The sequence below is a fragment of the Perca flavescens genome, chromosome 21 (assembly GCF_004354835.1).
Source record: "Perca flavescens isolate YP-PL-M2 chromosome 21, PFLA_1.0, whole genome shotgun sequence".
Lineage (NCBI taxonomy): Eukaryota > Metazoa > Chordata > Actinopteri > Perciformes > Percidae > Perca > Perca flavescens.
The window spans coordinates 21,034,209-21,049,184 of record NC_041351.1 but is presented as its reverse complement, the minus strand read 5'-3'; positions in this window follow the sequence as shown (position 1 = coordinate 21,049,184).

The following is a 14,976-nucleotide window of genomic DNA, read 5'->3' as shown; positions in this document are numbered from 1 at the left end:
TCCCAGCATTCTTTGTGGCTTGTTGTGATTTACACAACATTTCCATGAATCATTGATGTGTTGATGACATAAATGAGGAAATATTAGAGGACTTAAGGATTTATTACTTTGCCGAATCCTGGACAGCTCCCGCTGGCGTGCGCCAGGCAAATCCGCCGTCATAATAGCAATCCGCCATGGAACAAGCGCGCCTGCTCTTAAAGGGAATGTGAGATGACGCTCTGATTGGTTATTTTCACGTTACGCCCAAACCACACCTAGCTACTTCAGACCAACCCATTTAAGATTTGCGCCCACAAAGATCCGCCCACAAAGCTATTTACGTTTTGCGTTTCATACCTGCGTTTCAGATCGTTAAAATAGGGCCCTATATCTGATCTGATCTGAAGATTCAAGTTACATAGTGATTAAGCCAGCAAGAAATCTAAGAATGCTTTCCACCACTTGTCCTGACACGCCAATTCATTGAATTGGCTGTATTGCACACAGGAGGGGCTGAAGTGAGCGTGTAAATATCTAACCTGCTGTTTACACCAGCATTTTATAGCGTTGAAATGATTTAGCATGACACAGATTAGACCGTTTCTCTCTGTAGAAATGTTTGAAATTTGGGAAATTCTCTGTCAGGCTAAAAGTCATCTGGCTTTTAAAAAAGTATTTGTATAATTGACTAAATGTTGATTCTCTTTATTCCTAATAGTCTTAGAAAGCAGCAGCCTTGCTGTTTTTTTTTTGTCAAAGAAAGCTCATATACTATGGTTGTTTTAAAGTTAAATGGCTTGGACCCTGCTTGTACCATGCCCCATTAACTCCATGAAAGATGTATGGTCCTAGTTCAACCAATACAAATATTTGGATGGATCTAATGGATTGGATTAAAGCCTATTTGCACTTTCAGCCCTGAACTCTACCGCAAGAATTGAAAAAAAAACTGTGTTTTCCAAGCTTCCACATGTGTTAACATTGCATTCATTGTTAGGCATCAATTAAAACAACATACATACTGGGATCAAAGCTCCAATTCTCCTGCTCCAGTTAATTTTCACCTCCATCTTGACATAAAGAGGAGACATGAGAGGGGCGCAGCCTGGATGGGTGTCAGCTACTCTTGTGGTGGTGGAGGCGCTGTGATGAGAGAGGGGGAGATTTAAACGTTGGGTTCAGTTTACTTGCAACTTCCAAATTATTTTTGAAAGGAAAAGAGGGAGGAAGCTCGCTGCGTGCGTGGGACATAAAGAACCCCCAGAGGTCTTATAAAAATGTCTCACCCACAAAGAAAACACATTGAGTTCACACAAAGACACAGGTCGGTAGATGACTTTGGGCAAGAAGTGGTGCAAGAGTAATAAAATATGATCAGTAAGATAAATAAAATTAGTTTAAGTGGGTGGGATTGTTGGAAAGGGTGAGTATAAGGTGACGGATTGAGGATAAATTCCGTATTTTTTTTAGAAAGGCTTGGAAGTGTGGGACAGACTGATAGTTTCCTGTCTGAGCACAACACAGCAGGCTTTGCAGACGCTCCCTTAAAAAGAAACAACTGATGTCACCGGTAAAATAGCCAACCAGAACCTATTGTTAAAGCTGAAACCCTTTGCGTGCGTCTGCGCTTGTTCTGTCCCATGCATGCCATCATCTCAGTCCATAGAAATACAATGCATAGTAAACACACAGTCTACAACCCAACATATCCTGTGTGGTTACAGTAATGCTTAGCTACAGTACACTGGCCTCGAGAAAAAAAAAATATAATGAACATAATGAAAGACTTCAGCAAGTAGAAATCACAGGAAGTAGGAATCAGGTCCAGGACTGGATGTCCTGTAGGAACTCAGATCCAATGTCCAGTGTTGGACGGTCAGTCCATGTTATGCTATAAGTATACAGCAGTAGTCTAAGGTCATGTCCACACAAACCATACAGTTAAGGTTTTCAGCCAGACTCCCATGAGCCACCAAATACAAAAAAAACACAATGGTATACACAGGAAGAGTGGAGGAGTCCTGCTGAGAAACAAAGGAAAAGGAACATTTCACATTGTCCGTCAAGTCCAATAGACCTTTTTCACGGCAGACATGTTGACAAGTCATAGTAGGAAAAGCACAGGTGTATTCAAAACCATTAATGATGGCTGCATTCCACTTAGGAGAGGCCCCTGGTATTGTGCATGCTGACTCACTGAGGCCCTGTTTACATGAAGGGAAGACGTAGATATTTTTCTGCAGTTTGGCCTCTCATTTAACACGAAAACCTCTCATTTAACACGAAAACCCCGTTTTTATCACAGAAAACGATTATTTCTAAAAATTCGGGTCAAAGTGGGGATTTTGGAAAACTTTGTTTGCACGTTTGCATGTAAACTGAGACAAACGGAGGTTTAGGCAGCCGAGAGAGAGAAAGAGGACGTGATTGGTTGCTGTTGTTGCTATTTTCGGGATTTTGATTGGCTAACGTGGGCTTGAGCTTCTTGTTAAACTGCCACCTACAGGTCTGGCATGCTCTATATATATATATATATATATATATATATATATATATATATATATATATATATATATATACATATATACACGGGTACATATAAACAAACACTTTTCTGAAAACTGACAGCTGTGCACAATGTTATTTTTGAAAAACGGAGAGGTTGAAATGTCCGTTTATGAAAATAGCCAGCCACATGTAAACATAGCATGAAATAGCTCACTGGGACACTTGATGGAAATAAGCCATCGTTAAGGTTATCAGTTTCAGATGTGCTTTTCCTACTATGACAAGTCAAAATGGCTGCAGTGAAAAAGGTCCATGAGATAAAAAATACACACTGTGTTAATCTGGTCATTAATAATTTATTTTGGAAGATTATTTTTTGGCCATTTTAGGCCTTTATTTGTATAGGACAAAGGGGAGAGAGAGGGAGAATGACATGCAGCAAAGGGCCGCAGGTCGGAGTCAAACCCGCGGCCGCTGCGCCCGCTCAACCAAGTGAGCTACCCAGGCCCCCCCAACATTTTGAGGTGTATATACCTGTATTCTCCGTCTGTCTAAAAACGGTTTTAGCGCCTGTCTCTTTAAGCCCCTCCCCTGAATAAGACAAGTCTGCTCTGATTGGTCAGCGTTTCCGGGTCTTCCACATCTGCGCTCTTGAAGTCTCAATGTAGCAGCACTTTCTACCTATATAGTATAGTTGTGATATCCCAACCGTACAGAAGTCCTGATGGCTCCTTTAAAATACAGGCTGTGTGCATTTCTCTATGGATTGAGCATTTATATTTATATAGCTCCTTAACCTGCTCTATAATTTAAAAAAAAACATGGATATCTCACTATTTACAATATAGGACCTTTAAAAAAAATGGTGGTGGATGATGGTATCCACTCTTGTTGTTTTGAACAGCTTTTTCACATGTGTCTTACACTTGGATTAGTTTGACAGACACACAGTAACTGATGAGGCGTTTTTACTACAAGATTTATTAGTCTGCAGTTCAGGCGACTGTCACCTCTCAGTGCTACGATTCACTCTGCTGTTGTGTGGAACGGCAGGCCGAGCAGAACTAATGAGAAACAGCTCGGCTCACCGTCTGGCTGTCTTTCACCCCTTTTGGTTTCCCCAAAATAATGACATCATTCTACAATGGCTTTCAAGAGTGTTAACGGCTGCAAAGTTGTAAATGATGAAGCAGATGAAGTCAGGATGAGGTTTTCCTTTGACAATGGAGTTGGAACATTTTGCTTTGTTTTTATACTGTTACCTGTCATCTAGTGTTACTACAATCATTTTGAGTGACTGTAAGCCAATTTGTATTGTGCTTTTCTTAAAGCTGCTCCAAAGAATACTCGTATAGCATTCACAACTTTACTGTTTTGATTGACAGTTCTCATTGCCGTCATTTACAGCCGCAGCAGGCAGCTGTAATTGAATATAGAGAGGCGAAATCCCTCTTCTTCCTGTGGACCCCATGGACCTTATTTTGGAAAAAAGATATATACAGGAGAGAATGGCAAAAGACAAATAATTATTTGATCCCATGGATTACACATATGATGTCAATTTAAAAGATTATTTAGCAAGTGAAAGTCTTAGTTTGTCATAAAACTGTTGAAGTATAAGACTTAATACATAATTAAAAACACCACTCACTCAAAAGTGACGTTTCGCTGGAGGGACGATGCCTGTGTGTATTGTGCAGGCATGTAACGTTACTCACACTTCCCGGTTGATAAAAAGAGGCGGGATAAAACACATCAGGTAAGATAACATAACATGTGGAACATTGCTAAGCAAGCCCCCAGACTGAAGTAGGCGGGGTCATTTTATATTCATCCATCCATCCATCCATCTTCGTCCGCTTATCCGGTGTCGGGTCGCGGGGGGAGCAGCTCCAGCAGGGGACCCCAAACTTCCCTTTCCCGAGCAACATTAACCAGCTCCGACTGGGGATCGGCGTTCCCAGGCCAGGTTGGAGATATAATCCCTCCACCTAGTCCTGGGTCTTCCCCGAGGCCTCCTCCCAGCTGGACGTGCCTGGAACACCTCCCTAGGGAGGCGCCCAGGGGGCATCCTTACCAGATGCCCGAACCACCTCAACTGGCTCCTTTCGACGCAAAGGAGCAGCGGCTCTCTCCGAGCTCCCTCACGGATGACTGAGCTTCTCACCCTATCTCTAAGGGAGACGCCAGCCACCCTCCTGAGGAAACCCATTTCGCCGCTTGTACCCTGGATCTCGTTCTTTCGGTCATGACCCAGCCTTCATGACCATAGGTGAGGGTAGGAACGAAAACTGACCGGTAGATCGAGAGCTTTGCCTTCTGGCTCAGCTCTCTTTTTCGTCTGGCGGTGCGATAGATTGAATGCAATACCGCACCCGCTGCGCCCGATTCTCCGACCAATCTCCCGCTCCATTGTCCCCTCACTCGCAAACAAAACCCCAAGGTACTTGAACTCCTTCACTTGGGGTAAGGACTCATTCCCTACCTGGAGAAGGCATTCCATCGGTTTCCTGCTGAGAACCATGGCCTCCGATTTAGAGGTGCTGATCCTCATCCCAACCGCTTCACACTCGGTTGCGAACCGATCCAGTGAGTGCTGAATGTCGCAGGCCGATGATGCCATCAGGACCACATCATCTGCAAAGAGCAGCGATGAGATCCCCAGCCCACCAAACTGCAACCCCGCCCCACCCCGACCACGCCTCGATATCCTGTCCATAAATATTACAAACAGGATTGGTGACAAAGCGCAGCCCTGGCGGAGGCCAACCCTCACCTGAAACGAGTCCGACTTACTACCGAGAACCCGGACACAGCTCTCACTTTGGTCATACAGAGATTGGATGGCCCTGGTAGAGACCCCCTCACCCCATACTCCCGCAGCACCTCCCACAGTATCTCCCGGGGGACCCGGTCATACGCCTTCTCCAAATCCACAAAACACATGTAGACCGGTTGGGCATACTCCCAGGCTCCCTCCAGGATCCTTGCGAGAGTGAAGAGCTGGTCCGTTGTTCCACGACCAGGACGGAATCCGCATTGTTCCTCCTCAACCCGAGGTTCGACTATCGGCCGAACCCTCCTTTCCAGCACCTTGGAGTAGACTTTACCAGGGAGGCTGAGAAGTGTGATACCCCTATAATTGGCACACACCCTCTGGTCCCCCTTTTAAAAAGAGGAACCACCACCCCAGTCTGCCACTCCTTTGGCACCGTCCCAGACTTCCACGCAATGTTGAAGAGGCGTGTCAACCAGGACAGCCCCTCCACACCCAGAGCCTTGAGCATTTCTGGACGGATCTCATCAATCCCGGGGCTTTGCCACTGTGTAGTTGTTTGACTACATCAGTGACTTCCGCCTGGGAAATCGGCGACAATCCCCGTTATCCTCCAGCTCTGCCTCTAACATAGAGGGCGATTAGTCGGATTCAGGAGTTCCTCAAAGTGCTCCCTCCACCGCCCTATTACCTCCTCAGTGGAGGTCAACAGTGTCCCATCCTTACTGTACACAGCTTGGATGGTTCCCTTCCCCCCTCCTGAGGTGGCGAACAGTTTTCCAGAAACACTTTGGTGCCGACCGAAAGTCCTTCTCCATGTCTTCTCCAAACTTCTCCCACACCCGCTGCTTTGCCTCTTTCACGGCAGAGGCTGCAGCCCCGGGCCCTTCGGTACCCTGCAACTGCCTCGGAGTCCTCCGAGATAACATATCCCGGAAGGACTCCTTCTTCAGTCGGACGGCTTCCCTGACCACTGGTGTCCACCACGGTGTTCGTGGGTTACCCCCCTTGAGGCACCTAAGATCCTAAGACCACAGCTCCTCGCCGCAGCTTCAGCAATGGAAACTTTGAACATTGTCCACTCGGGTTCAATGCCCCCAGCCTCCACAGGGATGCACGAAAAGCTCCGCCCGGAGGTGTGAGTTGAAAGTCTGTCGGACAGGGGCCTCCTCCAGACGTTCCCAATTTACCCGCACTACACGTTTGGGCTTACCAGGTCTGTCCAGAGTCTTCCCCACCCCTGACCCAACTCACCACCAGATGGTGATCGGTTGACAGCTCTGCCCCTCTCTTCACCCGAGTGTCCAAAACATACGGCCTCAGATCAGATGAAACGATTATGAAATCGATCATTGACCTTGGCCTAGGGTGCTCTGGTACCAGGTACACTTATGAGCATCCCTATGTTCGAACATGGTGTTCGTTATAGACAATCCATGACTAGCACAGAAGTCCAACAACAAACAACCACTCTGGTTTAGATCAGGGAGGCCGTTCCTCCCAATCACGCCTCTCCAGGTGTCTCCATCATTGCCCACGTGTGCGTTGAAGTCCCCCAGCAGAACAATGGAGTCCCCCACTGGAGCCCCATGCAGGACTCCAGTCAAGGTCTCCAAGAAGGCCGAATACTCCGAACTCCTGTTTGGTGCATATGCACAAACAACAGTCAGAGTTTTCCCCCCCACAACCCGCAGGCGTAGGGAGGCGACCCTCTCGTCCACCGGGGTAAACTCCAACACAGCGGCGCTCAGCCGGGGGCTTGTGAGTATCCCCACACCCGCCCGGCGCCTCATACCCTGGGCAACTCCGGAGAAGAAAAGAGTCCAACCCCTATCCAGGAGTATGGTTCCAGAACCGAGACTGTGCGTAGAGGTAAGCCCCACCATATATTGTATTATATTTTATTGCTATATTTTAGATGTTGCACATTTGTTATGTATTAGATTGTAACTAGATTTTACCGTTTACTGTTGGAATAAGCCTGTGATCTAACCGCTGCATTCCACCAGGCGGGCGCCGCCAGCAATAGCCGCCAATCAAGGCAATGATTGTTATTCCACCAGCCGAGACGCAGCACATCCCGGAAGTGTGCAGGAAGCGGGTCTCTGCGCCGCTAAAAATATGCGCTGGGTTTATTTTTGACGAAATCCGCTGTGCGTTCAACAGGGCAACATGGCATCATGACTTCGCGTAAATATATACGCCACTTTCATAAAGCCAAATGGTGTGTTATTGTACTCATTTTCAGCTATCCACGTGTATGCCTACGCTGTATACAGCTGATGTAAACATACACACCACGTGGCCTCGCCACGTTGCGTGTTATCGCGAGAACGTGAGGTACTATCGCGAGAACAACATCACACGCCTGTTAAAAAAAAAAAAAAAAAAGTTGGGTTTAGGAAAAGAACACAGGGAAAGGCTTTAGTAACAAAACAGTGACAAAAACACGCTTAGGAAAACATAAATGGTTGGGTTTAGGAAAGAAACATTGGGTAAGGGTTATTACAAAAAAAAAAAAAAAAAAAAAAAAAAAAACGGCTGAAAAATCAGCGAAAAAAAAAACGGCTGAAAAATCGCCGAAAAATCGCCACACGCAGGACGCAAACCCGGCTCTCCCGAGTAAAAGTCCTGTGTTTTACCCATCTACCACCCCAACCTACCTCCTTACTCAATCCCGCGTTTCTTTATACTACTCGCTACGGCGGAAATTGACTCGCAATGTAGATCAATAGCGGCCGATTTGCGTTGATATACACGCAAAAATTCGATTATGCGTCTTGATAACACGCAAAAACGGAATACAAATTGGCGTTTCATACATACGCCAATTCATGAGATCAGTCTGAACAGGGAGTGGAATGGCTCGAGCTTGAGTCGGGCAGGCAGTGCCCCCAGTGTGGTGCACATCGCGGAAGACGGAACAAAACTGGAACGCGGCACATCCGCACTTGGTGGGATTTCAGAGTAAAAAAGTATTGCGAATGTCTGCTCCACTGTACTCTCGCTTTGCCAGACCCTCCTCCAAAGCTGGCTGAAGGAGGGTCTGGCTATTCCACATAGCATTCGGGGATGGGAAGAAAACGTGCTCTGGTTTAATGTCATTTCTTTAAACCAATCAGAATCATCATGGGCGACGCTACACTCCACACGGAGCCGCTGCAAAATAGTCGTGCGAGAGAAAACTCAGATTGGATAGATAGTCTAGCTAGCTGTCTGGATTTACCCTGCAGGGATCTGAGCAGTCAACAATAGTCCTCATAAATCCACCGAATTTAAATTCCAAAGAAAGGGGAAGGAAATGGAAAATACATGCATCCGGCGGAATTTCCTGTACTGTAACTGCTGTGCATATGACGAAGAAGAAGTTGAACTTCAAGTTCTCCCAATGTGTCTGCTGGGTACAAGTGTACAGTAGATGTGAATGCTGGCTTATATTCAAGTTTATAGAAATGTGTTTTTAGTTATGACTAGTGCTGTCAAACGATTAAAATATTTAATCGCGATTAGTCGCATTAATGTCATAGTTAACTCGCAATTAATCGCACATTTTTATCTATTCTAAATGTCCCTTGATTTCTTTTTGTCCCATTATTATTTTCTCATTTTAATGCTCTTATCAACATGGAAAAGTGGATCGGCTTGCTTTGTGCTTTCGTCGCCTGGCTTTGAAGAGCAGGCGGAGAATTGGCATCAGCTGCGTGCTTGGACATCAAGTGGTATTTCAGACTGGACGTGCTGCGATGATAGCTCAGTTCACAACGACAAAACACACAGATCACTTTGGTCTTGTCAATGGAACCATTTGGCAACTTTTCAAAAGTAAACTTTCCATTCAGAATCTTATTGGCATCCATTTTGGCGTCTCACGTTTGCCATCCACTCAAAACGTAATGTTAGCCTGCTACTCTCTGGCCGGCTCGCGAGCCCAAACGAGTGTGTGCGGCGTGCCTGTTGTTTTGTTTCCGGTCTAGCTAGATCCGGTGTGGTTTTGTAGTTTTTCTAACGTGACTAGTTGTCGCAACAGCATATGAAAAAAACTAATGTTTTCTAGGCCAAAACAAACATTAATCTCGCGCAAAAAAAATTGACACCGTTAAAATGGGTTTGCGTTAACGCCTTTAATAACACGTTTAACCTTCAGCACTAGTTATGACATTACATGTTTACCCGGTTTGATAAATGGACTTCCTCTAATGAGTTAGTGGAAATGATTGGGGGCACTCAGGAGTAAATCACTCATTACTTTGTCTTAAAATGCGGGCTCTAATACACTTCTGTACACACAGTGCCAAGAAACTAATCCTGACCTAGTCATTACAGTCATCATTATGCAAACAAGTACCACATGACTGACTCACACCCCCGACCCTAAAACACATTCTCAAATGCCTGAACATTTTGTCAGTTCCATATTACGCTTTTCTGAACAAAACAAACATTTAGAAAAAGGAGAGGAGCTCTTTGAAGCAAAGGCAACACAACAGTCACATAGTTAGAAGGAAGGGAAGCCACATCCATTCAAAGCTAAGATAAACACATGGGTGCCGGTGCTGCCGCGGTGCCAGCTTTCCTAAACATCTCCAATAAGCTGTCACTCAACTCTGCAAAAAAAAAAAAGCACTTTTACTCTTAACGACGAAAGAATCTCAAAGTCACCATGACAACTTTAGGAGCCATGTGTCTGATCCTGAGCAGGATAACGCCATCACCATTTATGTGTTCCTTTTAAAACTTTATGTATCCTGCAAAGGTTGACTGACCATGAAATACACAGTCTTCTTTCGCAACAGCCCACTATTTTTAGTGTTTTATTAGTGGTTAATGTCCACGGAAGTGACTCCACAGCTCCAAACTTATCACAAACCGTCTTACAATGGCAGTTTTAGGAGGAAGTGAGAGCATGACACCAAAACAAAACTGAGAAGTGGTCAGTAACACTTCACCACCATGTATGCCATGTGATGTTTTTATGTTTTTGCTGTGTGTTGCATTTTATGCCATAATTATACTTTGTCTTTCACCAAGGGATGGGTTCTAAATAGTTTTATATCAAGTGCCCTTTTTAGTTTTTCACCGCAGCGCTAATTATATAAAAACCTTGTACGCATTTCTCATTTATACCAATGCCTTTGGAGACATGAATTATTCTTATTATTATATCTAAATAAGCAACAACAAGACACTTGGATGACATGTTTGTGTGCAAAACAATGGTGACCAGCAGGAAAACACTTCAAAATGCTGTCAAGCAGCTGTGAAAGAAGACAGGAAGGAAGGAAATAGGTGAGTGAAAGAAAGGAAATCCTTGCTGGCAAATTAATAAATGAAATACAAGGACGGCTAATATGACGTCAGTGTTGGGTCTGTCTTTATTGTTATTTCTATATCTTTTTGATTATCTGCAGCTATTTCTGTCGCTACATGATTGATTCTGTCATTAGCCCCCCTCCCCCATATCAGTTTGCCTCTGTAGGCCTATAGGCCTTCCTGACTTATTGTCATAGTGTAGACTAGAACTAGGCTATCATAGATTGTATTCAGTCTGTGAGAACTATCTGTAATATAAGTCTAATTAACGATAAAACCAAATCTCTTTCTATATAGTGTCATATTAAACTGATTAGTTCTTAGATCAGGGAAGACAACAAGGGTTTCCAGTGTTGCCAACTGGAGACTTTCTCACTAGAGTTATTTTAGTTACTTTTTATAGCCTCTTAGAGACTTTATTTCTAAAAAGTGACTAGCTACACATTTAGCGACTTCAGACCATCAGGGGAAAAGCGAGATATTGTACTGTAAGTCATTCCATGCATGATGCTAATCGTAGTCCACGGCTCTCTCCCTCTCCCCTTCGGCTGGGAGCAGTAGGCAGTTAGCGGACACATCAACTAAGCTTTTTGCAAATGATACATGGTGACGTCACCAATATGCAAATGATAATATCATCATTCGTGTCATCAGGCCACTTTTAGCGACTTTTGGCCACTTTCAATGGAAAAGAGTTGGCAACACTGGCCGTTTCCTGTCATGCCCTGAAGTTTTGAAGTCGGAGGAGAGCAACTGCAGCCTGGCTTCAAAAACTGCAGCCACCTTGAGGTTATCGTTGCTTTGCTATCTGAATGATGTTACAGCATCTCACTGGCTGCATTGTGTGGCCACGGCAGGTGATTGATTCTGTGCAGGCCTTAGCCTGGCTCATCACGAATGAGCCTAAACACTCTTTAGCATGCTTTAGCAGCCATATTGAGGGTCCTCTGCTCTTGGACAACAGTAAATGGATTTTGTTTCTAAACCATTTGTAGCTTGGATGTAACAACAGCTAATCCTAGCTAACTGGCATTTGGTGTGTAGCTTGTTAGCTTCAGTAGCTAATTCCAGCTAACCTTGGATGTGGGTTGTTTAGCTTGTTAGCTACAATAGCTGACCCTAGCTAATTTAGAATGTATTGTTAAGCTTGTTAGCTACAGTAGCTACCCCTAGCTACAGTAAATATCATTGGTGTGAAGCTTGTATAGCTACAGTAGCTAACCTTGTATGAGTGTTGTTTAGCTTGTTAGCTACGTTACAGCGTTTCTAGTTAATTGTTGTCATGACTTATGTGTCGTGCCTGCCTGTTTAGTCATCATGATTTAGCAGCTATCTTGGACCAAACAGGTGCTAGCATTTTTTAGTCAAAAGTGAAACTAGATGGGTACTAGTTCTAGTTCTAGTGGGACTTGCCCGTCCCATTAACTCAATAGAACTGGCACCAAAGTAAATGACACCAATGCAAATTTCTAAGCATGTATAACTCCTGTAAGTTCCCTTGTACAGTATAGCTTATCATAGCTGACCATAGTTTGTGTGGCCTGTTATTACACATGATTAAAATGCTGTATTAAGTAGATAGCAGTGGTTTGTATCATAAAGACGCTAAAGACAAAACAGTTTGGAACAAAAATAATTGTCTTCTTTCTTACTTTCTTTGCTTCTTTTTCGCCCAGTCTCTGTCACAAATGCTTACACACACACACACACACACACACACACACACACACACACACAGCTCACATTTCTAATCATTAGGTGTAATCTAAACTGACTCACTCAATTAGGTCAGCACCATTTCCTTCAGTGTGACCTGCATATCTCCTGTCCTGTGTTTCACACTGCTGAGGGAAATGACTCAGGCTTATGGACCATATTATACTGTCGCGTGCTGTTTCAGGAGAATTGAAAATAAATACTGTAAATAGATAAATTAATAAATAAAACAAAATACTCCCACACTAACAAAAGGGCAGTTCTGATCAAAAAGGGAGGAAGTAAATGGGTTTGGGTGTTGTCTGTAGGTTAACATTACAAAACATGGCATTTTGTGGCTACTTTTTCCACAGTCTACACTGCCATGGCGACCAGCGATGTGTGCTCAGAACAGCTTATGGATTTGAAAGTTATCATCACTTAAATCATATATTAGTCCGTAAATTGTGTGTAAGGTTGAAATTGCAGGCTAGCAAATGCTCTGTTTTAGGTTCACATCCTGCATTTGAGTCGGATCATGTTCTCACCTGAAGCAAACCAAACTCTAGTTCACTTGGAAGCGAACCGAGACCCACGTTTTCAAGCGGACCAGAGTTTGTTTGTTTGATCCGCACCAAAGTTTGGATGAGCTTCTACACCAGCCCAAACGAACCGGACTATCCGACCAAACGCTCCAGGGCTCGTGTTAAACGGCCCAAACGAGGTAGGTGTGAACGCAACCTAAGCAAACTTTAGTGGCATGCAGAGCTTTATAGATGCTTTTCTGTACCTCAACTTTAAAAACATAACAAAGACACACAAAGTGGGCTCACCTGGTTTTATGCAGCAGGGAGCCTCTGCTAACCTGATGAGAAATCGTTTGGGAAAGGGCCGGCGCTTTCATAAAAATGCTTGTGATTGGATAAATCATCTGTCTATCACGTCCGCCATTGTGCTTTAGAACGAACAGTGGCAGCCGTCAAAAACGCATCTAAACCACACCCGCAGCTGCCGGTAGCTCCTAACTAGGGCTCTCGATTAATCGATAACGTCGTCTTTATCTGTCCCAACTGAAAGATATTCAGTTTACTGTCATAGAGGAGTGAAGAAACTAGAAAATATTCACATTGAAGAAGCTGGAATCAGAGAATTTAACATGTAACAGTTGACAACTAATCGATTAAGCTCTACTCCTCACCGGATGCTGATTTCGGGTCGGTAAGCTCGTAATTTGGACACAAACGCATTACCTAAAGCCTGACAAGATCGATTTTCGTGTGATATGTGATGCTGTGATTCTTGCGCGATGTCGTGAGAATACAGCTGCCGTGCAAGGTAAAGCTTCTGCTGCACAACCTAAAAAAAAAAGAAAAGGCCTGTGACATGCTTAATCAGTACACATGAGCCCCCAGCTGCTGTAAATTATTTTAGTATTAACACCTGTGCTTTTCCATTGTCTGTACCGTGTCAGTGTCGGTCAGTGTATCCCATGAAAAAAAGGCCATTGAACCACACCATGTTGATAGTTCACTCCGCCTCTCATTTTCTTTTCTCTGTTTGGACATTCACAATGTTTTGGAGTACAATGACAGTGGTGTTATTTCTAATAACACTGTGCATCTCTAAAGCCTCTTTCGTTCTTTGTCAGTGTGCCTGTCCGTGTCGTCTGTGTCTGTTTATCTTGACATCATGCACCTGATACCACTTCCTGGTAAACCTGTCAACACTCAGGTTCACATGAACAGTGTAATCTGAATAAGAATTTATCAGAATATAGCCAGGGCCTGGTTACATGACCCGGAAATTTTACCACAGGGCCTGGTTACATTCCCAGCACATTCACATTCATAATTTTCCTAAACAACAGTAAGACATTTTGGTAACACTTTACTTGAAGGGATCTACATAAGAGTGACATGACACTGTCATGACACATGAACCCTAAACGTAACTCTAACCCTAACCCTAACTTGTCATGACAAAAACCGAATAACACTTGATGACAGAAGCGTTATGTCATGAACATTTATGACTTGTTTATAATGTTTATGACACGCTCGTGACAGTGTCAGGTCACTCTTATGTAGATACCCTCAAGTAAAGTGTAACCGACATTTTGTTGACGAGATGCTTCACCTTGCAGCGTCTTAGAGATGTCTGACTGGGTACTGTACTGAGTTAAGGTAGAGTGACTTGGACTTGGACTGGGATTTGTACAGAGACAGCACAACCTAGTGGTAGGTTGGAGGTACTGTAACTGTCTGGCATTCACAGCGAGTGGAAATTTAGACAGCTGAGTATTGTCTGAGGCAGGGGTCGGCAACCTTTTTGATAGGAAGTGCCCTTTTCAAAATGTCTTGTCAAAAATATCACTGTCAAAGAGCCTGAAGCCCAGCTTTAATGATGAATGGACTGATAAGCAGGTCCTGTATGTCTCATTTTCAATGAAACGATGCTGTGGCAAAATAATAATAACACAACCAGCATCATTATCAAGAATGAAGTACACGAACATAACGACTGCGTCATTCACGTGCATATTAAGTAGCCACATGTATTTGTTTTGGTCTTATAATGCATCCATATTTACCGCTCCAGCGGAGAGGATGGTTTCTTCAGACAGCTTAAGTTTATAAGAATTTGTCCAAATTTCAAGATCCCTGCAAACTAAGATACAAAAACAGACTACAAACCAACAGCTTTTG